Source organism: Gorilla gorilla, chromosome 10, assembly GCF_029281585.2.
Source record: "Gorilla gorilla gorilla isolate KB3781 chromosome 10, NHGRI_mGorGor1-v2.1_pri, whole genome shotgun sequence".
NCBI classification, from domain to species: domain Eukaryota; kingdom Metazoa; phylum Chordata; class Mammalia; order Primates; family Hominidae; genus Gorilla; species Gorilla gorilla.
Genome location: NC_073234.2, coordinates 80,887,875 through 80,915,149, shown reverse-complemented (window position 1 = coordinate 80,915,149; position 27,275 = coordinate 80,887,875). Strand labels below are relative to the sequence as shown.

The 27,275-nt window shown below is 40.1% G+C and overlaps 1 long non-coding RNA gene across 1 annotated transcript in view; it reads right to left on the bottom strand.

The window, feature by feature from the left end:
• Nucleotides 1-9,657: 9,657 nt before the first annotated feature.
• Nucleotides 9,658-27,275, bottom strand: part of LOC115930211 (uncharacterized) — a 29,170-nt gene continuing 11,552 nt past the window's right edge. The window contains exons 4-7 of the long non-coding RNA XR_010129361.1: nucleotides 19,292-19,484; nucleotides 12,606-12,808; nucleotides 12,122-12,344; nucleotides 9,658-11,983 (exon numbers count right to left, since the gene is read on the bottom strand). This is a non-coding gene — a long non-coding RNA (uncharacterized lncRNA). The remainder of the gene's footprint in view (nucleotides 11,984-12,121; nucleotides 12,345-12,605; nucleotides 12,809-19,291; nucleotides 19,485-27,275) is intronic.

Here is a 27,275-nt window from a genome sequence, read left to right as displayed (position 1 = left end):
TACCTATGTGTTCTACATAATAGATGGTGAACTTCTACAGGCCATGCTTATTTTTTTTTCATCTCTACATTTCTATTGCCCAGAACAAAATTGGGTCCCAAAGAATAGGGTGGCACAAATGAACAATTGAATAAAATTCTCTGAGTTTCTATTATTTCCTCCTCTGTAAAATCGAGTCATAATAATTCCCATTCTAGAGATTTTTGAGAGTCACATGAGAAGAGAATGAGAAGGTTCTCTGTAAACGTAACACATTATCAAGAAAACCAAGGCATTGTGTGTTTATCCAAATTTCTGTTATCTGTTCAATAACCTTAGACAAATATGTTTTCTATAGAATCCAGAGTTACTGATCTGTTTTATGTCTACCCAAAATGGAAACAAAGGATGAATTGGAAACAGGACACACTTCTGATCTTAGCCAAGTACAAATTAGTAATATAACCAAGAGTTCTTAAGGTCAATTTAATTTTTATTGCTAGGTACTTGAACATATTTGAGTGCAACTATTCTACAAACCCTTAGCTCCAGGTAACCTCTTCAGCCACTGGACAAACATAGCTCCATTTAATGTAGTTGTACTTAAAACACAAGTGATATGTATCAAGCTGATTCCACTTGCCGAAATCACTTCTAGCTCATAGAATAGGTGTAAGAGCCAAGGGCTCAAGACATTCACTTTTTCTTCAAGTCAGCTGTTTTAAGAGAACACAGGATGGTCAGAGCTGGAGCTAGAGAAGCGGCAGGGTGTGCTCTTGTTTCTGCTGTATTAACCTAAGCAGCCAGGGAACTCTGGACATCCTTTAGAGAAAGTGCAACCAATGGAGCAATAGGCCTGCTCAGAGCATGCTGACTTCTCTCTTGGGACTAATTCTCTCTTCTGTTCTACGCTCTGCACCCTCATGAAGTCATCCACCAGAGCCATCATGTGCTTGCATCCTGCTGTGTTCCTTCAACCATCTGCTGACTCTAGATCCTTGCTTTAGTCCTTTAACACTTCCCAGCACCAAGGTCTCATGCCTGGGAGTCTAAAAGCACCACCCCCGTTTTTTTTTTTTTGTTTGTTTTTTTTAAATAGCAATCAATTTGCTCCCACCACTCCCAGGGAATCCAGTCTCATTTTTGCCTGCATTTTCCTGTCTGGGGGTGGTGATGGTGGTGAGAGGGTGGAGATAGTTTTAATGTCACCTCTTACATTATGAATCAGTGACGTAAGCTTTTAAAGCCAAAAGTATTTGTAAGATCTCCTTTTAAAATGATAGAAGATTTAACTACCTTCACTCTCCTATTTAAACTGATTTCAGAAGGAAATGTAGGGTTGAAAATGAAGTTCGGGCTCTTCTCCTCTGTATATTTGCAAATGCACAAAGCTGGGTCTGTTATGTCCTGTCTGAAAGGCTATCTATTTGTACAGCTTTATGCATCTCTTCACAGAACACCCATGAAGTCACAGCTCATATTTCTGCTTTAAATATTCGATCTTTTGGCTTTAAACACCCATAAGGGCTATTTGTCAAAACGGATCTTAAACCTCGCCCCACAGCTCTGCAGCAGATCTTTAAAGTCATGCTGTTGGGATGGGAAGGAAAGGATGGGGGAGACGGGGAAAGTCAGCCATTCAGCAAGCATTTATGGAGTGCCAAGTACGTGCAGAGCATATGGTATCTAGTAATAGGTGCTGTGAGAGAGAGAAAAAAGACATGGAGTACATGTTCTTGCTCTCAAGATGGAGACAGAAACATGAGCCCTGTTAGTTCAGTCCTAGATCTAGACACTTTAACCTTGTTTTCTAAAGATGTTTGCATGAAGAGCAAAAGCCAGCAACCTCAGGCATGTAAGAACATGTTAGCAGCAGTGGTGTGTGTGTGTGTGTGTGTGTGTGTGTGTGTGTGTGTGTGTGAGACAGAGAGAGAGAGAGCGAGAGAAAGCATATGTTGGTATAGGGATAGGATTAGGATGGGGGCGAAGAAGAAAGAGTCATGCCTTATATAGAAGGTCCTTTCTTGATGTGTTTTCTCAATCATCTTCTGACCCAAGATGCCTTCCCTTAGCTTTCTGAGACCGCAGTAGCGAGTTCCCACGGCCCCTTTTTATAGCAACGCACTTGTAAGGGAGGAGACCACCCCTCATATTGTCTTATGTCCAATTTCTGCCTCCAAAGAAAGTAGAAGTAAAAACTAACAGGCAGAAATGAAATCCACAAGCAGATAGCCTGGCGCCACACCCTGGGCCCTGTAGCTAAAGATTGACCCCTGACCTAATCGGTTATGTTATCTATAGATTACAGACATTGTATAGAAAAGCACTGTGAAAATCCGTGTCCTATTCTGTTCTGTTCTAATTACTGGTGCATGCAGCCCCCAGTCACATACCTCCTGCTTGCTCAATCGATCACAACCCTCTCAAGTGGACCCCCTTAGAGTTGTGAGCCCTTAAAAGGGACAGGAATTGCTCACTTGGGGAGCTCGGCTCTTGAGACAGGAGTCTTGACAATGCTCCGGGCCAAATAAACCGCTTCCTTCTTTAACTCGGTGTCTGAGGGGTTTTGTCTGCAGCTTCTCCTGCTACACTTGCCCCCAGCGCTTTCCTGACCCTTGGGATCCAGCTTGTTTTTCCAGATTTGTGTTTGTTTTGGTCTTCTTTGAAGGCAAACTTTCTTTATTGTGCCTAACCATTTATTTCTGCCACATACCTCTTTGGTTCTTATATTAGTCTGTTTTCACACTGCTATAAAGAACTGCCCGAGAATGGGTAATTTATAAATGAAAGAGGTTTAATTGACTCACAGTTCTGCATGGCTGGGGAGGTCTCAGGAAATGTACAATCATGGTGGTAGGTGAAGGGGAAGCAAGGCACCTTCTTCACAAGATGGCAGGAAGGAGAAGTGCCAAGCAAAGGAAGAAGAACCATTTATAAAACCATCAGATCTCATGAGAACTCACTCACTATCATGAGAACAGCGTAGGGGAAACCGCCCCCATGATCCAATTACCTCCACCTGGTCACTCCCTTGACACATGGGGATTATGGGGATTAAAATTTAAAATGAGATTTGGGTGAGAACACAAAGCCTAACCCTTATCAGTTCTGAACTATGCTGTGGCTAGGCACTTGGAAGGACACCTGTCATGTGTGGGCTGTGTGGGCCCAGGAGGGCTGTCCCCATGTGCTTAGGCAGGTGTGGCCTCCCTTAGCAGATGTGGGCTCCCAGGAGGCCCTACTAATCTGGTTCTTATGCTGTGAGTGACAACTTAGATACCACTGTAAGGTACTCTCAAATCCTTATGGAGGTGGAGTCAGACAAGCTTGGATTTAAATCCCACTCCCACTATTAGCTATACTATAAAAACTTATAAAACTACATCGAGCCTCAGTTTCTTCATGTGTCCAGTGGAAATTCTCCCATAGTGTTATTATGATAGTTAAATGAGTTAATGCATATAAAGGGCTTAGCATAGTACTTGGTACATAGTAAGCACTCAATGAAATGTTAGTATTATAATATAAATATAGTTTTCATTACTATTCGTGCATTCACTTTGAGACTTTTCTTTGTGGCGTAAGATATATTCGTTCTGTCCTACAAAGTATATGACTAAGAGAAAAACAGGAAATGTGACTTACTCCATCCATTAAACAAGCTTTTTTAAAGTGCTGACTGCATTTCCAAGTACTGTATTAGGTCTCTCCCTCCACCTCCCTTCATCCTTCCACAAACACTTATTGTGTGCCTATGAGGCACCAGGCATCGCACTGGATTCTAGGAACTAGTGGTGAAATAGACATATACATTTCCTTCCATCACAGAGCTTATGTTCCAGGGAGAAAGACAGATATTACATAAGTAAACCCAGGTATAGAACCAGGGATAAATTCTAGGTGCTACAGGTAGTGCTCATGGAACATGGAGACCTGCAGGGTCAGGGAGACCAGTGTGTTATGAATTTCTATTTATGAAGCTAACTTTCAAAAGGGTAAGTTACTTGGCTGCCATTAGGTCAATAACATTTTTTTATTATGTTGCTGCGAGGCATGGCTGACATTTTCCAAGGATATATAAATCAAACCCATGATTTTCCAACTCTGTATTTTAAGTGGCAAAATGTCCCTAAATTAGAAAATTTCAATATTATGCTTATTGATAAAAAGACATATAAAGTATCAAAACTTAAAAGAATGAGTTCACACGTACAACCTTGTATGTGCTTTACCAAAACTTAACAGAGCATGCTTTTTATTAATACTTCTATTCTGAACTTAGTCACCAAGTCCAGACTTAACTAGATTATTTCTTTGTACATCATCTTGCATTAACTAAGACAAAAGCCAGAATATAAATGTGGTTCTAAAACTTCTCAAATTATATCTATAACTTTTTTCTGCAGCCAATAGCTTCAACGCCATTATAGAGGGGTCAAAGGGATGGAGAACTCTATGTTTATTGATAGCCAATTATGTGTGAGTGCCAAATGTAATCTCATTTAATTCTCACAGGAGCCCTGTAAAATAGGTCTTATTTTTATCTCTTTTTACATATTAGAAAATTCAGGCCCAGAGAATTTGAAAAAATTTATTCAAATTTGCACACAGGGCTCATATTCAAAGCTGAGACTACCTGATTCCAAATGGTAGTACCATTTGAAGTGGTATTCCTAATTGGGCATGAATGATCTATTTGCAGAAGGGCAAAGGAGTTTATTTCCATGCATGTGTGGTACATTTTAATTCACATAATCATGAGACAAGTTTAGATAACATGGCAAAACCCCTGTCTCTACAAAAAATACAAAAATTAGGCATGGTGGTGTGTGCCTGTGGTCCCAGTTACCGGGAATGCTGAGGTGGGAGGATCACTTGAGCCCAGGAAGTCAAGGCTGCAGTGAGCCATGATTACACCACTACCCAGCCTGGGCAACAAAGTGAGACCCTGTTTCAAATAAACTAACTAACTAACTAACTAACTAACTAACTAACTAACTAAATAAATAAATAAATAAATCACTGCAAATCTAAGCAGTCATATGATAATCACAGTTTAGCACATAAAAACCCCATTGTAGTCCGTATGTCACAAGTTGTGTGCAATTTATCCTGGGCTCTAAGACTCCCTTCTTAGAGCCCTTAAATCTATTTTTAAAATTCTTTCCATATACTACAGTTAAAGATAACAGGACAATGAAGGGCATTCAACATGTCACAAACAGGAAAAAATAATATATGTTCACTTTTTCTAAGATTATAATTTTACTTTACTCATTAAAAGCTCTCTTTTCAGCATAGTAAACTTGCCAAATAGGGCCTCATTCAGTGTGCCTAAAGTGGAACTAATCCATCTTCTTTCAGGACTGGATTAACCTTGCCTCTTTCCTATTGCTTTCCATGGGATCATCTGTTTCCCCAAGCACCTGGGGTCAAATCTTTGTAGCCATCTTTGACTCCTCTCTCCTCATTCTCCTACATTCAGGCAAGCATCATTAAGAAAGAGAATGCCAGCCTGAACAACATGGTGAAACCCCATCTCTACCAAAAAAATACAAAAATTAGCCAGGTGTGGACGTGCACGCCTGTGGTCCCACATACTCAGGAGGCTGAGGTAGGAGGATCACATGAGAATGGCCTCCGTATATCAAGTGTCACTTTACGTTCACTTTTTCATTTGGTCCAATCTTCATAGCAGCCACCCTAAAGTATTTGTTATCAATTCCATTTGTTTTCAATTCCATTGGTAGACGAGGGAACAACCTCAGAGAAGTCAGAAGCTGATAATTAATGAAGTGATTTGAACCTGGGCCTTTATATACTATAAAATACTATTCATTTTTCCTACATCATTGATCTTCTACTCATCTATTTCCTTTCATTACTCATGAGCTCACCTTGAGTCTGACTTGCATTTTGTAAATGCTCAAATGAGTGCTACAGCTTGCTAGCCATTTTTCTTTCCCCAACTTCCATCCTAACTCTATGCCTTAAGCCAGATTTGTTTTCCCAACCATTCATCTTTCTCCACTACCTAATACAGTAGTTCTCAAGCTACTAAAAATCAAATAATAGTGATGTGTCACTGATTTACATAAAAAAGGTTATTTCTTTAAATTATGTTCTATTTTAAACATCTCTCCCTTTTTTTTCTTGAACTACTTATCCTGACCACAAGCTAATGTGAGTATATATGTTTATTTCATATTGCCTGCAAATAGTACTATGGCTTCTAAGACACTGTTGTGTCAATTTGAGAATCACAGCCCTAGATGATAAGGGCTAAAATGACAGTCAGCTGCCTCTAAATCGTTCCCTGTTTCCTACTACTCTTCAATCCAGCATGCTTCCTTGGCTGCCCAGGGCTGAAGTTCCTAGCCCAATACCTGGCACCCAGGAGGATTCACTCACTACTTGTTGCCCATCGTTCCACCCATTACTCATGAAGCGTACTTTGCTACGGTCCATTCCTCTGCTTTGCTCATATAGTGACCCTTGGTCCCAACTTCTCTCTTTCCTCTCCTTTTTTTCCTCTCTTCCCCCTCCTGTTTTAAAAGGTCATAGTTAATATTTGTTGAATGCTTCTAATGCTCTAGACATTTCCCAAGGACATTACATGTATTGACACAGCTAAGCGTCTCAAAACTCTTCTGTTGTGAGTATTTGCAGGACCTTTTTTCCCGACCTCAGTTTCTGAATTTGCAAAATAGAGATTAAAATAGAACTCACCTAATAAGATTGTTATGAGAGTTAAGTGAGTAAATACACAAAGTTCCTAGGATGTGATACACATTTGATAAGTATTAGTCATTATTTTTATTAAGCCACGTTATACTTTTGGAGCTTTAAGTTCGTGTTGATTAACAACTTGGAAGTAGCCAGTGCAGCTATTCAGGACTCAGCCATGTCTCCAGAGTCCAAACTCTCAAACACTGGGCTCCACCACCTCCTTTTTCCCTTTTTCCAACTCACTCAAATAACCCTCCCCCTCTAGAAAGCTTTGGCCACTCATTTGTGTTCCTAATATACCCTTTGAATATTCTGTGGTGTGTAGCAGAGTGCTACACTCATATAGATAGTCCCTTACCTTCAGATAAGACTTCTAATTATTATGAAATAATCTCCATCTTTGTTTCAATTGTATTAACAATTGATAATAGACCTGTGCTAGTGACATAATTTTCCCATTTCCTACTTGTACTGGGGACTGCCAAGACCATCCCCAGGGTCAATAATTTGCGAGGAAGACTTACAGAACTCAGCACAGAGTCCTAGTGAGGGCTAAGAGTTATTATAGCAAAAGGATACAAAGCAAAATCAGCAAAAGGAAAAGGTGCATGGGGCAAAATCTGGATGAAACGAGACATAAGCTTCCAAGAGTCCTCTCCCATCGGAGTCACACAGGATGCGATTAATTCCTGCAGCAACAAGTTCTGACAACAGGTATGAAATGTTGTTCACCAGGGAAGCTCATTAGAGATTCAGTGCCCAGTGCTTTTACTGGGGGCTGATTACATAGGCACTCTCTGCCTAGCATGTAATAAAATTCCAGACTGGGGATTCCTTTCCTTATTCCTTTTGGGAATCATGAAAGCAGGTGTCCAGCATGAACCACATTGCTTGTACAAACAGTTTAAGCGCAGTGAGCCCTCTTATCACTTCTGGGGATAATGGAAACCCTCCTGTGATGGTTAATTTAATGTATTCACTTGGAGGGGGGTTTGGGATGAGATTAACATTTAAATCAATGAATTTTGAATAAGGAGACTGCCCTCCAATATGTGGATGGGCCTCATTCAATCAGTTGAAGGCCTGAATAGAACAAAAATACTGGCATCCCGGAACAAAAGGGAATTCTTAGCAGGCCACCTTTGGACTGAATTGGCTCTCCTGGGTCTCTACCTGCCGGTCTTTATTTTTATTTTTTATTTTATTCATTTATTTATTTCTTGACACAGAGTCTCACTCTGTTGCCCAGCCTGGAGTACAGTGGTGTGATCCCGGCTCACTGCAACCTCTGCCTCCCAGTTTCAAGCAATTCTCATGCCTCAGCCTCCTGAGTAGCTGGGACTACAGGCGTGAACCACCATGCCCAGATAGTTTTTGTATTTTTAGTAGAGATGGGATTTCACCATGCTGGACAGGCTGGCCTTGAACTCCTGGCCTCAAGCGATCTGCACACCTCGGCCTCCCAAAGTGCTGGGATTACAGACATGAGCCACCACGTCTGACCACCCCAGCCTTTACACTGGAAATGCACTATCTACTCTCCTGGATCTCAAGCCTGTCAGCCCACCCTGTGTATTTTGGACTTATCATCATTGGCTTATAATCATGTGAGCCAAATCCTTATAATAAGTCTCTCTCTCTTTTGTATATGTATATGTATATACATATATATGTGTATGTGTATACACATATATATAAACAAATATACACATATATTTACAAATGTATATAAATATACATTTGTATATTTGAATACACACATATACACATATATACATTTGTATATTTGTGTACACCTATATATACGTATATGTATATGTGTATACAAATATGCACATATATTTGTATATGTATATGTATATACACATATACATATCCTATTGGTTTTATTTCTCTGGGGAACCCTAACTAATACACCCCTCAAAATCCAAGTTGCTAGATGCCAGCCAAGGATCAACCTTGCAAGCAGGTCTTCCTAAGGCTAGCAGTCTCTGGCCTGCTTTGTTAACCTTTTCTGTACACTACTAATTTTTATAGCAGTAGAAGCCATATGACAATAATGCCATGGAGCAGCAGAGCCTGTGAATAATCAAAAACTATGAGGTGGAGAGAAAGTCAGTAGAGAGAAGTTGGCTGGTAGTGACAGAAAAGTAAAAGCAACAGGCCCAGAGCCCTGGAGTGAAGGCTGCATTGTAAGAGGGGAGCATTCAAGGAGGAACGAGGGGAAGTCTGTGGCAGGGGAGAAGGTTGGGCAAGTCACTAGATGCTCCTTTACCCCACAAGACCTGACCATGTAATTGTGGTTGTGGTAGATTAAAGGTGTCTGGAAATTGTTTGCCACTCTTTACATAATGATATGGGATCTGTTTCCCCTCTCCTTGAATCTGGGTTGGCCTATGACTTGCTGTAACCAATAGAATGCTGCAGAAGTGACACTGTGACTGTTTGAGACATGAACCTTAAGAAAACCTGGCAGTTTCTGCTTTTGTACTCTTGGGAGCCCGGGGTCCCCAGATAATGGTAGTCGGCTGCACTGCTGGAGAAACCACTGAGAGAAGAGTGAGAGAGAGGGAGGGAGAGACGCCGGACCAGCCCCAGCTGTTTCAGCCATCCCAGCTGTGGTGACATGCATGGGAATGAAGTCATTCTATATTATTTGAGAGTTAGCCTAGCTGATTCTCTAGATAATGCCCCCTGCATGAGTGATTCCAGGCAAGACCAGCAGCAGAATTGCTGCTGAGCTCCACCAAGATTACAGATTTCATGAACAAATAATAAAATGTTGTGGCTTTAAATCACAGACTTTTGGGGGTGGCTTCTTTCCTAGCAATAGATAACTAACATGGTGAAGCAGCCGGAACTATCTGAGGACAGTGGCTTCATTGTAATAGTGAAGCACAGGAGTAGAAAGCAAGAGATGTCTGTAGCCGGGGCAGCAGGATGACTCCGTGACAGTCGACACAATATTTTATTTTCCTTCCAGTTTCCACTGTTTCACAACACTGACATGTGTCACTTTACAAAGAAAACAGTCTGTACCCTTCTGAATTAGGCTTTACACTAGAATCTTTTCCAGACCTTCCCAACCCTCAAACCGAAGTTTGTGAACAGTGGAATGAGTTCCCACACACAATGAGTCATGTTTGTCTTCTGAGTGCCGATTGCCTTAGTGGAGACCTTAGATCATCAAATCGCATGCCCTGAAGCTTGTTTCTTCATGCAGGGAGCCAAAATCCATTGTATAACCTCATCTCCGGCAAAGATTCTCAACATGCGCCTGACTACGTATGTGCAAGATGCCAAATCAGTGAGTCCAAAAATGTAATAATTATCCCCCAAACCAGTCTGACCAATTTTATGGACAGAATTAATGGGTCATTTTGTGGTAGCAGAAACTGGACCTATGACCAATTGTTTCTAATATTTTTATGTATCTTTTATGGATGAGGAAACCAAGGGCAGGGGTGAAGTGAGAGAGAGAGTGCTCATGAATTATCAGAGCCATTGAACAAGTCAATATCGAAGGCAGGGACATCACCCATGGCTCCCAAATCTCCTTCAGGGCTTTCTCCACTGTTGGCAGCATTAGTTTTCATTGGATGTATGTATATTGCTCTGCTGGAGAGGGCATAGTTACAGCTCTCTCCAGCAGAGAGCTGTTTTTTTTTAACCTTAAGTAAAACATTTTTCTCCTTTGTGATATCACAGTTTTACCCCGGACACTTGGTTAGTTTCTTATGGGCAGTCTCAGCCATCTCTTGAAAAAAAAAATTCAGAAGTAAGCTCCCAAAAGATCATGTGTTGAGAAAGAACATTTAAACCTAGCCAGTAGGGTGGGAGGGAAGGAAGGGGAGAGTGTGGAGAGGCTCTCCCTGCTGATAATCTTGGAAGAAAGAATTACCTGACTTAGAAATGTGATATTTTTCTAGGCCACCTCATTTCTTCTGATCAAAAATAACTGCTTTCCATTATGTACATATAAGAGAAAAATGAATGAAAACATAGCTAGGAAGTAGCCTAGAATGATAAATCAGGGAGAGTATAATCTACACGTGCATATTCAGTCAGTAAACACTCAGTATTTATAGCATATGGAGAACTCATTCATTCATTCATTCATTCACTCACGTATCACCTGTCCATTGATCTGTTTACTTAACAAACATTGACTGAACACCTACTACAGGCAATGTCCTACAGAGACACGTAAGGTAAAGACCATATTTCCTGCTCTCCAGGGATTGCTTTTATAGTCTCATAAAGGAGATAAGACAAGACAAGAACACAAAGAACTATGATCAAGGTAATAAATGAGTAAGCACCATAGGAGAGAAAAATAAAGTGAGATGAAAGTTCAGAAAAGGGAGACATCACTTCTGGCCAAAGGAAATATAAAGTAGAAAGATTTCTTAAAAGTATAATCTATCACCCTGCAACTCCTAGTTTAAAAGCCTCACATAGTTATTAGCTCTGTGACCTTGGGCAAATCATAAATTTTCTGCTTCTTAGTTTGCTTATCTTTTAAAAGAAAGGGTTGGACTAAATGATCTTGAAGGTCCTTTCCGCTCTAAAGTACTGGGATACATAATTTTTCATGCGAAGACCCAGCTAAATATGTGACAAAACTATTCTTTATACAACTAGAGTAACTCTTTAAACCTAAATAAGATCATGTTACCCATGGCTTAAAAACCTTTCATGGCTACATTTCAAAGAAAACCCAGACTTTTCAGATGGCCCTCAAGGTCCCGCAGCATCTGGCCCCACGCTCTCCAACCTCATCTTCCCATGTCCTCCTCTTACCCCGCTCTCTCCAACCTCATCCTCCCCATGTCCTCCTCCTACTGCTGCTCTTGCACTGCCAGGTCTTCTTTGCCACTCCGCTGAATGCACTGGTCAGGATGTTCACACAGGCTGTTTCCTCCGCAAGAAACGCTTTTCCTCTTCTCTTAAAAAAAATACATGTATGTGTGCGTGTGTGTGTGTGCATGTGTATGTGTGAGTAAAATTTTTATAAAAGGAATAAAAAATACAGTTTTAAAAAGTCAGATGATACTACCACAGGATTATAACCCAAACCCATAAGGTTGGCGCACCCGGAAGGAGAAGAAATCTTATGTTTCAGTATCTACACTTGTGCTCAGACCCTTTTCTTTTGCACCTCCACTTCTTCTGGGGCCGGCATCCTGGGTGTGGAGCCACTCCAGTTCAACTTCTCCACAGAATAGTAAGATTCTGGCATCCTGGCAGGGTGAGGAGGAACACTTGCCTGGACCTGGGTAGAGGAGAGGGAAGAGAGAGTCCAGGGGTTTAAATGTGCTTTATACTGACTTTCAAACCATTCTCCTGATTCCTCCCCAGAACTCCACCCTTATCTTCCACAGACCAGGTACCATCAATGGCTGAGACTTACTAGGGGGTTTAGATGCTGTGACTTAGCTCCTTTGACATTGGCATCCAGTTTGCTCACACTTGGTATACAGCATTCTTACTTTTGCTCACTCCTCCTTCCACTTTTTATCTTCCAAAAATATGTTCACTCTTTGCAGTCACAATTCTCTCTCTCATCACCTGTTGTCTTTGTCCTTCTGAGTTTCTATCTCATTAGTTCCTTTTATACTCAATTTTAGAAAGGTCTGTGGAAAGGTTAAGAAAGAATGTCTTGTGTCTTCCATGTTTAACTGAAATGCCTCTTCCTTTATCTCATTTTAAAGCTTTTCATTCTTTTAGTATCAGCTTAAATTTGCTCTCAGACTTCACTGACCGAACCATGTCTAAATAGATCCTCCTGGGATCATCTATGAGAGCATACTGTGTGTTACTTTCATAACATTTCTTATAATTTTAAGCTATCCTTATTTGTTGAGTTGTTAACTTTAAATAAATTTATTTATTACATCATTTAAGGTCTGTTGCTCCCACTAGAATGCACACTCAGGGAAGGCAGGGACTGTGTCTGTTTTCTTCAGTCAATTTATGCTGAGTGCTTAGCACAGTGCCTCAAAGTGACAGATGCTCAAGAATTCTGATTGACGAATATTGACAAACAAGGGAACCAAATCTTAGACTCCACTGACAGCACCTCCAGGGCAACAGCAGACTTGAAAGAAAAAAGACAAAGATGAGCAGACTGCACACAAGCGTGAATTCTCGACCCAGACTTTGTTCAAATCCCAGAACGACCACTTGCCTAGTGTGTAACCTTGCAGATAAATTGCATAAAAATGGAGAATGGAGATAATAATGGTACACCTACCTTAGGAGGCTATTATAAAAGTTAGAAATAGTCAGTAGAGGTAGAGCACATAAAACAATGGCAAGCACATAGTGCTCCATCAGTTTTGGCTGTTAGGTGTTAGAATACTTGGCTTGGGGTGGGGGTCTTGTTTTGGAGAGGAGCCTCCTTCCAAGTTTTGCTCTGAAAACTTAAAGCTAAACTTCCGCATATTACACACATGTTGGTATTGTTTGCCTGAAATGTTTAGAACTTTTTACTTCTGGATTCTACTTATGTTTTCACTGTGTTCATACTTATGTTGAGTAATTTGTAAGGTGTTTGGGAGTTCTGATAAAGCAGGGCCCCTTAGGCTATCCCCAAACAGAAGACTTCTCCATGGGAATGAGGCATGTCAGGGAAGATAGGGTGAAGGATTATAGAAAGGAGATAACTTGGCAGGCTTAAAAGAATGGAAGGTTTGGAAGGAGTGGGATGTGGAGGTGGAGAAAGGGGGTTTGGACACCAGACAGAATTTGGTTGAGATGCCAGTTCTACCATGACTAACTACATGACCATGAGCAATTTGCTAGACCTCTTGGTGCCTTCACTTCCTTAGCTATAGTAAATGTTACATGAGATGATATACACAGAAAACGTAGGCCAGTACCTGGTATGGAGGAAAATACTCTAGTACTTAAATTATCATTGTTAGGAGTAGTCAAGCTTCTGCCACCTCTGAATCTGACTGGCAATGTGGCCTTGGAATATTCACTTTCCTTTTCTATGTCCAAGATGCTCATCTATGAAATAAAGGTGCTCTTTCTATTTCTTTGCCTCTCGTAAGTCAGAATTCTGCCAAGGGCTATCTTTGGAGACCTCCCCCTGACCACTCCCAGCAACACCCAACCACACAGACACAAGCTCCTGGTATCTTAGGTCTTTTCCACATTTTGCTAGAACAGTACTTCCATATTTTTGTCTGCTGCTGTACAAAGTTAAACTACATTACAGTGCAAAGGGTCAGCAGAAGCCAGTCTCCAAGATGGCCTTTGTTGATCCCCATCTCCTGGTATTCACACCCTTGTGTTGTCCCCTCACACAATGAATGGAGCTGAATAGTGTAACAAATACAATTTTTCAGAAATGACAGTGAAATTTCTGAGACTAGGTGGTGAAAGACATTGAGGCTTCCACCTTACTTCTTGGATCCCTCACTCTTGAGGAAGCCAGCTGCCATGTTATAAGGACACTCAAGCAGCCCTGTGGAGTGGTCCATGTAGTGAGGAACCTGGTCAACAACCAGCACTAACCTGCCAGATGTGAGAGTGAGCCTGGGCCACCCAGCCAAGCCACTCCCAGAACCTAACCCTCAGAAGTATAATATGTGTATCATCTGTGTGTGATAATACATGCTTATTGTTGTTTTAATCCTTTATGTTTTAGAGTGATTTGTTATGCAGCAACAGATAACTGATACAGGGTTTCCTGGGAACATGTTATGCACTGTTGAGTCCAAGTGCAGGCCTTCTGGCTAACCTTGGCACTGGTGGGAACCCTATGAAACTTTCCAAAATGTCACTAATTTCTCCTCCCTTTTAGGTAGCAGGCCTCTTTCTCAGATCATAACACTTTGGATTACAGTTCCCTTTTGTTATTCTGAGTTGCTGTTGTTTTTCTCTTTCCAAGTCTTATTCTGAGATTTCTTGAATACCAAAGCCTGCTCCAGAGCCTGACAAGTTTCAAGGCCCTTCCCTTGCACAGTGATTTTCCAAGGCCCTCAGAGGGGCTCATGCAATGTGTTCACCTGATCACATGGATAATAAAATTTGTGAAAAACAATATTTAACTATAATCAGTTAAGATCACTGTCTCTCTACTTCAGCTTCCACTCTGTCTTACTCTCCCTAACATTCAATGGTACTGGAGTGGCCATGGGCATTTTTAGCATTCAGCTAAGGGGAAGTTTACTTTAATTTAGGCCTAGTGGGATGTACTTTTGTGGTTCACAGGCACTTTTTTGTGTGTAGGATTAAGCTATTTCTATCCTTCTCAGTGTTCGAATCGTTTCCAGCAACATTCCTACCACCTACTTTGCTGACACAAAGGTGCATAAACAGAAGTCCTATGGTAAGTATATATCTTGCACCATATCAGCCTGGGACCAGGAGTATAGGGACTGGGGAGGAGAAACAAGGTTTGAAATACACAAAGCCAGAAGCTAGTCTGTGAAAGTTCTTCCAATCTTCAGATATGTAGAGTGACTAGATCTATACCTAGTCAACACCAACAAAAATTACAAAAAAAATCCAAGTTGTAATCATTCATGCCAGAATAAAGAATGAATTATTGTTCTGTTCACTGTATAGATAACTACATTACAAAGTCATTTTCCTGTAAAGAAGTGAATGGCCAATAAATGCACAATCAAAAAAAATTTAGCAAAATAAGTATAAAAGCGCATCAAGCAGTAATAGGGGTATGCCAGGCAGTTAATTAGAGCAGCCACTATATTTTTTTCTGGATTTTGTCAGATTTGGGGTATTTGTCAGCTTTTAAAAATGTGTAATGGATTGTGATTTCTCTTTCTACAGTAACACACACTTTCAAACCTGATTTTGTATTTATAATTTGGTCATGAACATGGGATTTTGCCCATCAAACCTGGCCCTGTTCCTGCTGTGTCCCATTTAGCTCTAGATCCCTGTAGGAAGGATTCCTTCTTTTCTATGCTCCCTGACTCTGGCTTTGGATTTGCGCTGAGCTGCTCTTCTCTCACCACTCACACAGCCCTTGTTCCCAGCCAGTCTCATAGGACCTTCTGACTCCTCTTAGTCCTGAACCCTTCATTTTCTGGGTGCATGCTTCCATCTTGATTAGCAAGTATAGCATTCTCTCTCCTTGAAGCCCAGTTTATTTTTGAAGGCTTCATATTCTTTTTCTCCGACAGAAGGTAATGGCAACCCCAACTCATCCCCTTCCAAGCTGCTGTTTATTTCACCTGCCTCATGACCACCATTACCCTGCCAGCCCCATGAGAGCAAGAAACACATCCATCTCCCTCAGTCATGCTTATAACACTGCCGGCACACAATGAATGTTTGTTAAAGAAACAAATAGGTATATAAATTAATATCTATTGCCATAAAGATGACTTTTATGTGAGCAATCATAGCTCAAAATTATAATTCAAATTCTAGCTCATAGTTCAAAATGTAGCTCCAACCAAGCAAATTGCCCCCTAATTCATAAGCTTTAGGGGAAAGAATATGTTTTCACCATAGAGATATCCTCTTTGCTTTTACATTGTTGAGACTTATCCTTAAGTTTTCTTCTCCTTTTTTTCCCTACCTTTTCCCCAGCCTCCCACTCCCACATAACACACACACACACACACACACACACACATACACACACACACACACCCCGAAATTGGTTGTGAATTGCTGGAGGCTTATGGTTAGAGTTATTTAATTTACCACTTAATTTTGTTGGCCAAGTGGCTGGCCAAGTAAAATCTGGCAATTTGGTGAGAACAGAGGAAATTCTGCAGTTAGCGATAAGCAATGCCCTTGTGAAGGTAGGAGAGGTCCTGTTCCAGCTGACAGTTGGCAGAAGATGAGAAACACTATCCTTAAAATGGGCTTCAGGAGAGAAAATGCATGTCTAGGAATAAATCTGTTAGTTTTCTCGTTGGTTTACAGGAAGGATGCCTTATTTTCCCAGTAATAATACATTTCCTTCATTGACATAAGCGACCTCTAGTTTTATTTCCTCGCAAACTAGATTATAACCCTCTCAAATGAAACACCTCACCCCATGATATTTCCTGGAATGGAGTGGAAAGCTGTTGTATTTGCCTGTCTAGTATCCATTACTTGTTATTCTGATAACAGTCCACTGGGTTTATGGTGGTGGGGACTCACTCCATGCCTGGATCCTTGGGTAGGCTCAGGACTCAAGCTATGTCAGACATTTTTGCCCCAGAACTAAAACTTGGCAAAGTGCCAAAAAGTGAAAATTGGTGCACTTCTTTTATCCCAACCTCAGTGGCTTCAAGAAAATGTCCCATTTGTTCCTGGCCCAACTTCTTTGAAGCTACTCAAGTTCCTATACTAAGACCTGGTACTTGTGTTTTCACCTCTGTTCTATGTGTTAGTTCTAAACCTTTTTTTCTTTTCTTTTCTTCTTAAGTGTCTAGAGGTGAGTTTCTCTTGTCTGCAATGAAAGAACCTAGCAGATACAGTAATAGATTAAATGGGCCTGAGTTGTGAAGAAGACCAAAATCTGGGACCAGACTCAGTTATAATTGCACAGCAGGGAAAATTTGTTTCTCTAACTTTCCATTTCTTTTCCATTTTTGCCTTGCTTTGAAGCCAAAAATTCCTATCACCATACCACCACCTCCACAAACACTCAATGCCATGGCACCCTCTCCACTTTCCTAGTAACACCTAGTCTCTGAAAAAGCACTGATCCTAGTCATCATTTATTTGGTTGATCCTTTTTGAGCACCTATTATATGTCAGTTATTGTTCTAGGTTCTTGGAATATGTCAGCAAAACCCCTGTTGCAGTGGGGCTTATATTCTTACGGTCGAGGATAGACAATAATCAAGTAAACAAATAAATCAACAAAATAACTGGGGACAGTGATAAGTAGTATGAAAGGTGAGGTGATAGAGATGACTGGGTGGTCAGGGAAGACTTCTTTGAAAAGTGGACGCATAAGTTGAGACGTAGATCATTTGTGGAGACCAACCATCTCAAAATATGACCGGTGGGGGAGGAAAGCTCTCTAGGCAAATAAAACAGCAAGAGATCAGGGACATACGCAGGGCATATTCATGGGCTAGATCACGCTGGGTTTTGTAGATCATGGCAAGAAGTTTGGATTTTATCCTCGTTGTCATATAAAGCATTAGAGGGGAGTGACATGATATATATTTTTAAAAAATCACTGATTACAGCATAAATAATCAATTGTCAAACAGAAACCAGATGAGAGGTTGTCACAGGAGATAATGGGGCTTGGGCAAGAGTGGAGGTGGAGAGAAGTGAGATGATATACAACATATTTTGGACATGGAGATGCATGTGCTGGAATAGGAGGAGTGATGGCCCCATTTGCTGAGATAAGGACAATTAAAAAGGTAGTGGTGTGATGGAGGAGGCAGAATCCTGAGTTTTGTTTCAATTATGTTAAGTTTGAGATTGTTCATCATATATCCAAGGGGAACTGTCTGGAGTCCTGTTGAAGAGTCAGGACTGATGTAAAGTTAGGAGTCATTAGCATATAGATGGTGTTTAAGGCTTGAATAAAATATCTAAGGAAAAAATGTAAGGAGGAGAGAGGGCTCAGACTAAGCCCTGGGGCAGCTGACTATTAAGAAATTGAGCCATTATTAATAAATAAATAAATTTTATTAATATACTTTTCAATGTTCTTAATCAAGATCTTAAGCCAGATCTTTGACTTTGGATGAGTTCACAATCTAGCATAGTATTCTAAGGCGTTTATTCATTTATTTTTTAAAGGTAGGATATTCCTCAGAAGAAATCTTAGGGCTAAATCTAACAGCTGAAATTGAGAGTACTCTGGTTGGGGTGTCAGGGGGTGGAGGCTGTTCCCAAGCTCTGCCCTGTTAGGGCCCCCTCCACCACCCCCTTTCCATGAGTTATACTTGAAATGCTCTCTGGCTGCAGACCCTTCGTGAATCTCTATGGCTACATGGGGAACAGAGGGAAAAATCCCTCACCTCCTTCAAGTCTCTGCTCAAATTTGTCAACTTTTGGTAAGATCTACCCTGTACCCCTTTTTTACACTACAGAAAAACTGTAGCCTGTCACTATCCCCACCTTAGTCCTCCTAATTCTTTTAGCCTGATTTTGTATAAAGCGTATATCAGATACTAACATACAATATGTTTTGCTCATTATTTTTTCTTTTTAAAGAAAAATATGTTGTCAGAGCATAAGCTCCACGCAGGCAGCATTTTTATTTTCTGCACATTGATGTGTTTCCCTCACTTATAAATACTGTAGTGCCTGGCACATAGTAGCACTCAATAAATAGTCCCTAGTGGATGAATGAACTAATGTTACAAAAGGAGTAGTTTCTTAGTGGACACAGCATTTATGAATCCCTCAAGTATTTACTGAGTATCTAAATAACCTAAACTGTACTAGATTATACAAGAAAACCAAAGGCATTCAGAAAATTAAATTTTAAATGAAGTTTGTCTTAATCTAGGCATCTTGGAGAATTCAATAGTTTAATTTCCAATTCTAGAGAAAAGTAACAATTTCTTTCTATTTTAATTTTCACAAGTAGTAGGTTGGAATACTAGGCTCAATTCTCCATGCTCACCCTATAAAAGCGTTTGCATCCACACGCCTTGTCATATAACTGCAGTGCTTCTGTAGAGCAGACAAGGCATTCATCTCTGCCGTTGGGCTTTGCCATGTGACTTTTCTGGCCAATGGGATGTGAGCAGATGTGTTCTGAACAGAGGCTTCATGGCACTTGTATGGTCCGGTTTGCGCTCTTGGGCATTTGCCATCTGCCATGAAACAAGCAAGTCCCAGTCAGCTACCAGAGTGAGAAATTAGGTAGAGCAAACCTGAACTCACCTAGAGCCTGCCAATGCACAGATCCTTAGCCAAAAAGTGAAACTTTATTGTTGAACCCACTAAGATTTCATAGTTGTTTGCTACCCAGAATTAGTATAGTCAAAATCTGACTAATGTAGCCACAAATAAACATAACTAACTTATTAATAGTAACTCTCCTAACTGGAATTTAATATAGAAGGAAAATTTCACCTTTCATTAAAATTAAAGTTAAAAATAAAAGGCATTTCATGGTTTTTCTAAAGCTTCCTTGAAAGTGAGCACATTAAAATATGAAAAGTGAGGTGTATTTCCTAAGACAAACATGATTTAAGGCGCTGTTCTAATGAAGGTGAAATGTCTGGCAGTGAAAGAGCACAGGAGTAGGAGCAGAAAGTGTGTCCTAGCTAGATTTATGCCCTGTCTTCCCCTGGGTGAGCCACCAAAAATCAAGAAATCCCTGGACATTCCTACATCTAGAACATGAGGACATCGCAGCAGATGGTTGCTAAGGTAGCTTTCTGCTCTAACATCTGATTTGCCATTTTCATGTAGAATCAGAATAAAAATTATCATAGCAATAGAAGAAAAGTACTCACTGATGGATGGAAACAAGAATTTTAAAAAGATTTTTAAAAATATCCCGTGGAATTGAATTATTCTATTGTACACAGAATTTAAAAGCAAATGAAAAGAAGGACAGCCTCAAATCAAATCACGTCAAAAGGATAAAACTCTTATAAGGCAGCTTATTCTACAGAATGGCTTATGGCCATTTTTCTTTGATAAGAAAATAAGTGGAGAAACAGTGTCATCTTTATTTTTTATTTATTTCTTTTTACTTACATTTATGTTTATTTAGGACTAAAGAGGGTTATGGAGATTATGGGGGAGCTGAAAACCTCATGGTGCTGGCTTCTGTTTTTTTTCTAATTTCAGTTTATATTTTAGATACAGGGGGTACACATGCAGGTTTGTTACATGTGAATATTGCATCATGCTGGGTTTGGAGTACAGCCCCCATCACCAAGGTAGTGAACATAGTGCCTGATAGGTAGTTTTTCAACCCACGCCCCCCTCCCAGTAGTCCCTAGTGTCTATCGCTCCCATTTTATGTCCATATGTTCTCAATGTTTAGCTCCTAATGTAAGTGAGAACATGTGGTATTTGGCTTTGTATTCCTTCGTGAATTCACTTAGTACTATGGTCTCCAACTGCATCCACGTTGCTGCAAAGGACATGATTTCATTCTTTTTGTATGGCTTTGTAGCATTTCATGGTGTATATATGCCACATTTTCTTAATCCAATCTACCGGTGATGGGCACCTGGGTTGATTCCAATGTCTTTGTTACTGTGGATAGCGCAGTGATAAACATACAAGGGTATGTGCCTTTTTGGTAGAATGATTTATTTTCCTTTGGTTACATACCCAGTATCAAAGTATCATTTTTATTAATAAGAATACAATTTTAAAAATAACAAGTCACTGGAAAGTAAATTTGTTGAAAGTTATTCTCATCCAACTTTTACGTAGCAAACGCATGGATCAAGTGTCTGGGTTGCTGTCTGTATTATCCATATTCACTATTCTTAGAACTGCTTCTGTAAAACTGATGTACTAGCCTCTCCAAGCTTTGCTCCAGGTTACAGCCTGCTTCTTTAGGCAGGAACGGAGTTGTAGAAATGGTTGCTCTCTGAAAGACAAACTTTATGGCAGGAATTCCTTTTTAGTGTCTTTTTTTAACTCCTCTTCAAGAAAAATGATCTGTCTTGGTAACATGTCTTGTCTTTTCCTGATCACTTTTTGCAATGTGCCTTCCCCTAGCAATCTGCTACAGCAATCAGCTTTGTTCTGCGAAGGAGCCCTGTCATCTCTCAAGGCAGGGAGAATCATCAATGGCATCTCACTTCAACAAATTAGCCACAGTGTTTACACTGCAAGTTCTGGAGGCTGAGCTTTCTTGCATTTCAAGAAATTCCCAGGATTCTAATGTTTTTTCCAAGTGAAAATGTTTTGATCCAGTACATTTTACTTCTCTGGCTTAACATACATTATTCTATGGGCACCTACTGAATGTTTTAAGCCAAACTCTTAGAAATATTAATGCGCATACACATATACACTATTGATGCAAATAAAGAAGGCAGTGTGCTGCAGGAGAGAGAAACTGATTTGAAAGTTAGGAAACTTAGAGATCTACATTCTAGTTCTAGTTCAGGTAAGCCAGTCATTAACTGTGTGACTTTAGGCATATCACTTCCCTTAAGATTCTCTTTCCTCCACTGTAAAATGAAAAACAAAGGGCTTGGGTTAGATTAATCCTAATAACTACTCCAGCGCTAGCATTCTATAACTTTAGACTTCTAATTGGTAGCTAGATAGGGATAAATTGTTAAGGCAAGGCGGTGGAAGCCATTGTGCATAAGTCCTGTGATCAGCTTTTACCCCAAGCAGAAGCTGTAACTTGTCAGGGGCTTATTAAAAGAAGGGCAGCCCTGAAAGACTCACAAAACCCTTGCCTCAGTTCCCACACAATATTATTAATATGGCTACAAAATAGTGGTATCACAAGGCGGCTTCAACTGCTGCCACTACTATATTTTATTAGTTGTATTGGTCCTCATGCAGAGCCCAAGGGTCTGAGCATTTGAAGAGCTCATATTATAGGGCTGAGGCTAAGGGAAGAATAATAATAATTAAAAAAAAAAAAAAACATAGTCAGGGGTGACCTAAGTAACTTCCTGAAGTTCCTTTCAGGCCCATGAGTTAATGTATAGGAAGAACAAGCTTATTAATCAAAAAACACTGATCTGCTCAATGTCTAATTATACCTGTCACTGTTGTTGCCCACACTTCAGGCCTGATACCGTTTCTTCACTGAAGTCACATGGCTGTATTTTCAGACCAGTTTCTAGTTGCTCTGTGTATTTTCTGTATGACACATCTCTTCCATGTGACAGTTCAAAATTGTCCAGAGAAACACCAAAACCCCTCTATAGAACAACCCTGCAACCCAGAGACTATACAACCCCTTTCTCTTCTCCTCCCCCGCCCAGAGCCTCCTGTTAAATTTCCAGCCATCTCTCAAGGCCAAGCTCAAACCCTTCCTCCTCCGAGAAGCCTTTCTTGATCCTCTCCCCATCAGTCTTAATCCCTCCATTTCTTATACTCCCCAAGCACTTTGTACCTCTATTATTTTAGCACTTACTTACCAAAGTCTGTCTTACATTACAGTTATTTTGTGCGTATGTTTTTTCCATGACATTTCAAGCTTTTAGAGGGAAGAAACAAGTCTTATTTTTCCTTTCTACTGCCTGCAACATTCAGGAAAAGGGTTTGCTCATAGTAGACACTTAAAATTGTTCCATGAAGCGTGAAAGTAGAAAACGAGTGAAGCGAGAACCATGTCTTATTCATTCTTTCATTTTCACATTTTGTTACAAAATGCTTTTTATGTAGTAAAATTCTTAAAATTGTTGGATCACTTATAAATGCACTAAATAATGTAAAAATACTAAAGTAGAAAACTAATTAGCCTTGTAATTTGCTCATATTGCCATTAAAATAAATTTAGTTTATTTAATCAATGTCAAGAATGAAATTTGCCAGTAATATTCCTTTAGAAGTAAATGCTCCTTTCATTCACCCAATGAATTTATTTATAACGAGTCTCTGCACACTTTAATTTGGAAGGAATGCATATATTTAATGAAACACTCAGAGTATTTAATTAATCATTTACAACAAGTCATAAAAGACGTGAAAAGCCATCTTTCCATTTATATGACTACTTCCTAGTATAACAAACTTTTCCAGTACTACTCAAAGCAAAGCTACAGTAATTTCTGTTACAGTATTTTACATTTTTCTATTTCACGATCTCCTTATTCTTTTTCTCCTTCTTTTTTCCTCCCTGCTCGATCAATTAAACCAAATTATAGGTTGCTAAAGTGATCTTGGTCTATCTCTGCCCCTTCCTTCACTAAACCTAATGTCAGAGCATCCTTCACATATACTTCTTAAAATTCTCAAAAATGTTCTTTTTTAGTTTGAGCTTTACATACTTGTAGAAAATTGCAATGTCTTGCCAGTTTTCACACTTCTTTTCTATTCTGGGTTCTGTGCAGTACCCTAAAATTCAAACCTCTTTGGATGACCTATGTCCTTTGGGCAAGGTTAAGCAAGAAATGTTCTCATTCTCTCTCTCTCTTTTTGTTTGTTTGTTTGCTTGTTTGTTTGTTTTGAGACAGAGTCTCACTCTGTCACCCAGGCTGGAGTGCTGTGGTGTGATCTCTGCTAACTGCAACCTCCACAACCTGGGTTCAAGTGATTCTCGTGCATCAGCCTCCCTAGTAGCTGGAATTATAGGCATACACCACCATGCCTGGCTAATTTTTGTATTTTTAGTAGAGACAGAATTTTGGCATGTTGACCAGACTGGTCTTGAATTCCCAATCCAAGTGTTCTGCCTGCCTCAGCCTCCCAAAGTGTTGGTATTACAGGTGTGAGCCACCACAGCTAGCTGAAAATGGCCTCATTCTCTAGGACAATTATGCATTGTCTTTCCCTACAGCAGGGCTATTATAAAATGCTGAAGTTAGTTTGATATTACCTAATGCTTAATCTAATACTAATATAGAAGAGTTTCATTGGAGGAGGGATCCATTTTTAGACAAAAGGCAAACATACTACATATACTACAAATTTCTGAGAATGACCATTCATTCAGAAAATAGTTGCTTGCCATTTATAGAGCAACTATTTTAAGGTAGGTGCTACTCTAAAAGGGCTTACAGTCTTGGGGAGAGATACGATCATCAAATTTTACAATACAATACTGTTAATGCTATCATAGAAGTGCATGCTAGAAATAGGGAAACAGGGATGAAAGTTAAAATAATCTATGGAATGTGAGCACATCTCACTCAGTCGCTGAGGGTGAAGTGCAGTGGTGTGAACATGGCTCACTGCTGTCTTAACCTCTTTGGCTCAAGTGATCCTTTTGCCTCAGCCTCCTGAGTAGTTGGGACCACAGGTGTGTGCCACCACGCCTGGCTAATTTTTTTTTTTTTTTAATAGAGACAGGGTCTCATTCACTATGTTGCCCAGGTTTGTATGAAGTTTTACAGAAAATTAATACAAACAGAAATCAGACCTTTAAGAGTTGAGAGTAAGTAGGAGAGTTAGGACTTGTACTTACTTAGCTACTATATAGTATAGAACCCATTGAGTACCAGAAGAAACACACAGTCATATTGTAGGGAGGATGCTTTCACACGGAGACAGGAGGGCAGCTTTCAAGGAAGAAGTGGAATTTGAGTTTAACCATGAAAGCTGAGTAAAGTAGAGAAGCATTAAAATGGGAGTGAAAGAGAGAAAAGAGGGAGTAGTAGTCTTGATGACAGCAAGATAACACACATGACCTTGTCCTGCTCTTCATTTTCCCAAGCAGGCACCAGATACTATAATGTTGCTTTTCGCTTTTAACAATGGTCTGTGCTACCAAATGTGCATGACCTAACCAGCCGTTGATTTCTCCTCTTTGACCTCCTCATCTGCTACTAATTGTGAGAAAACTTGCATTGGAGATAGAGCTTTTTCGTAGTCCTATTTAATAGCCAGGGAATAGAGAATGGCACCACCTGAGTGACTTGCTCATATTTTTCTATAAACTTATATCTCATGTTGTTTATCATAATTAAACAGCAAATGCACCAGGAAGGATCACTGTTTTACAAAAGAATCTCTATATTCTTGGCTGTTGCTCCTTCAAAAAAAGAAAGAGAAAGAAAAGAGAGGAGAAGAGAAGGAAGGAAGGAGAAAAGGGAAGGAAGGAAGGAAAAAAGAAAAGAAAGGAAAAGAAAAGGAAAGAAAGAAGGAGAGAGAGAGGAGGGAGGGATGGAAAGAAAGAGAGAGAAAGAAAAGGAAGGAAGGAAGGCAGGCAAGCAAGAAAGAAAGAAAGGAAAAAGGGAAGGAGGGAGGAAGGGAGAGGAAAGGAAAGAAAGGCAGCCTGGGTGTGGTGGCTCATGCCTGTAATGTCAGCACTTTGGGAGGGCGAGGTGGGTGGCCTTCTGAACTTTCAGAAGTTCACTTCCTCAGTCATACAAGCCACACTTCAAGTGCTCAACAGCTACACGTATCCAGTGGTTACCCTATTGGGCAGCACAAATATGGAACACTTCTGACATCAGGGAAAGTTCTACTGAACAGTGTTGCTCTAGAGTCATTGTGCCCAGTGAGTGACCTTGGGCAAATTACTGTGTGCCTCGGTTTCCTCATCTGCAAATTGGGATAATAAAATGACTTATTTCACAGGATTCTATGAGGACTGAATGTGTTAATATTTGTAAAGAGCTTAGAACAGTGCACAGCACATGGTAAGCCCTATAAAGCATATGTTAAACAAATAAAAACACATTTTACGTATCTGAAATATGGCAGTCAAGTCCAAATAACATCCAACATGAATAAAAGGAGGTGGGGTGGGGAAGCAATTCCTATTGTTTCCCACCAGCTGAGGTTCTCTTCCCACCTCTTCCCTCGACCTCTACTCATGTTTGTTTTGTTCAGCTGGAAAGACCACCAAGCAGGAGCTCTTCTCTATTGCACAGTGAGTGCTTGATAAATATTTATACTAGAAATAATAATGATGTATATGGAAAAGAATCGTTCCATCATCTTGGAATTGTAGCCACTGCCAAGAAGTAGATGACTTCAAGCAACTCGGCTGTGCTCCATGGCAGATTAGGAGAGGAAGTGAAAAACTCAACTTGTTTGGGGATTTATGATGAGAAATAGTTCTAGTAACCAAAGTCTCTTGGATCCAACCCAGGCTGGTAATCCCACTTGGATACATATTTGGGTGTTTTATCATAAATACAAAAGAAAAAAAGTCTCTTTGCCTGAGATACTCTAAGTGTGTGTTGTTGAATGGAATTCTTCCTCACCTCCCACCCCATGGGAATGATGGACAGATTGTGAATAGAGAAACTGATGTCATTAGGGTAGATGTCCAAACTACAGACATAAACTTCTTCCTGCCTAGGCACTTTCTGTATCTGTGCAGACTATAAAATGCACCAATAACAGGCATATCCCTCTTTATCAAATAACAACTTGTTTTCTCTCATGCCATTTCCTATGCCAAGTTTGCTTCTTTTCCACCACTTCCTACCGTTCAAATTCTCTCCATCCTTCTAGGTCTTTGTAAAATATCCTTCCCTCTAGGAGGACTTCTCTGATCAACCCCAACTGGGCATACGCACATCCTCTTTTGAAATTCTTGTGCCATTAACAAATTGCCACCTATATAATAGCCGCGTGCTTGCATGTTTATTTCTCCTATTGATCTAATGTGTTTTTCATCCTCTGCCTCTAGCACTGTATTTTTAACTTAGCAACAGTTGCTCAAAGTCTCAGATGGCTAGCTGCCTACTCCAACATCCCTTTCTTTCCTTTTATTTAGAAACAGAGCCCTGATTTTTAGCTAGACCTCTCTGCAGATTTTTTAAATTTTGTGTACATTCAATAGGTAAAAAATTGTTAGACTCCTTCACAGGTAGATGTGACAATTTGTCTAAGTTCTTGGCCAATAAGATAAAAGCAGAAATATAATATGAAACTTCCTGTAAGTCTGCATTTAAGGGAGGAGGCATGCCAGTATTTCCTCCTTTCTCGCTCTCTGCTGTTTAGAATGCAGATGTAACGGCTGGAGTTCTGGCAATTATATCAGACCAAGA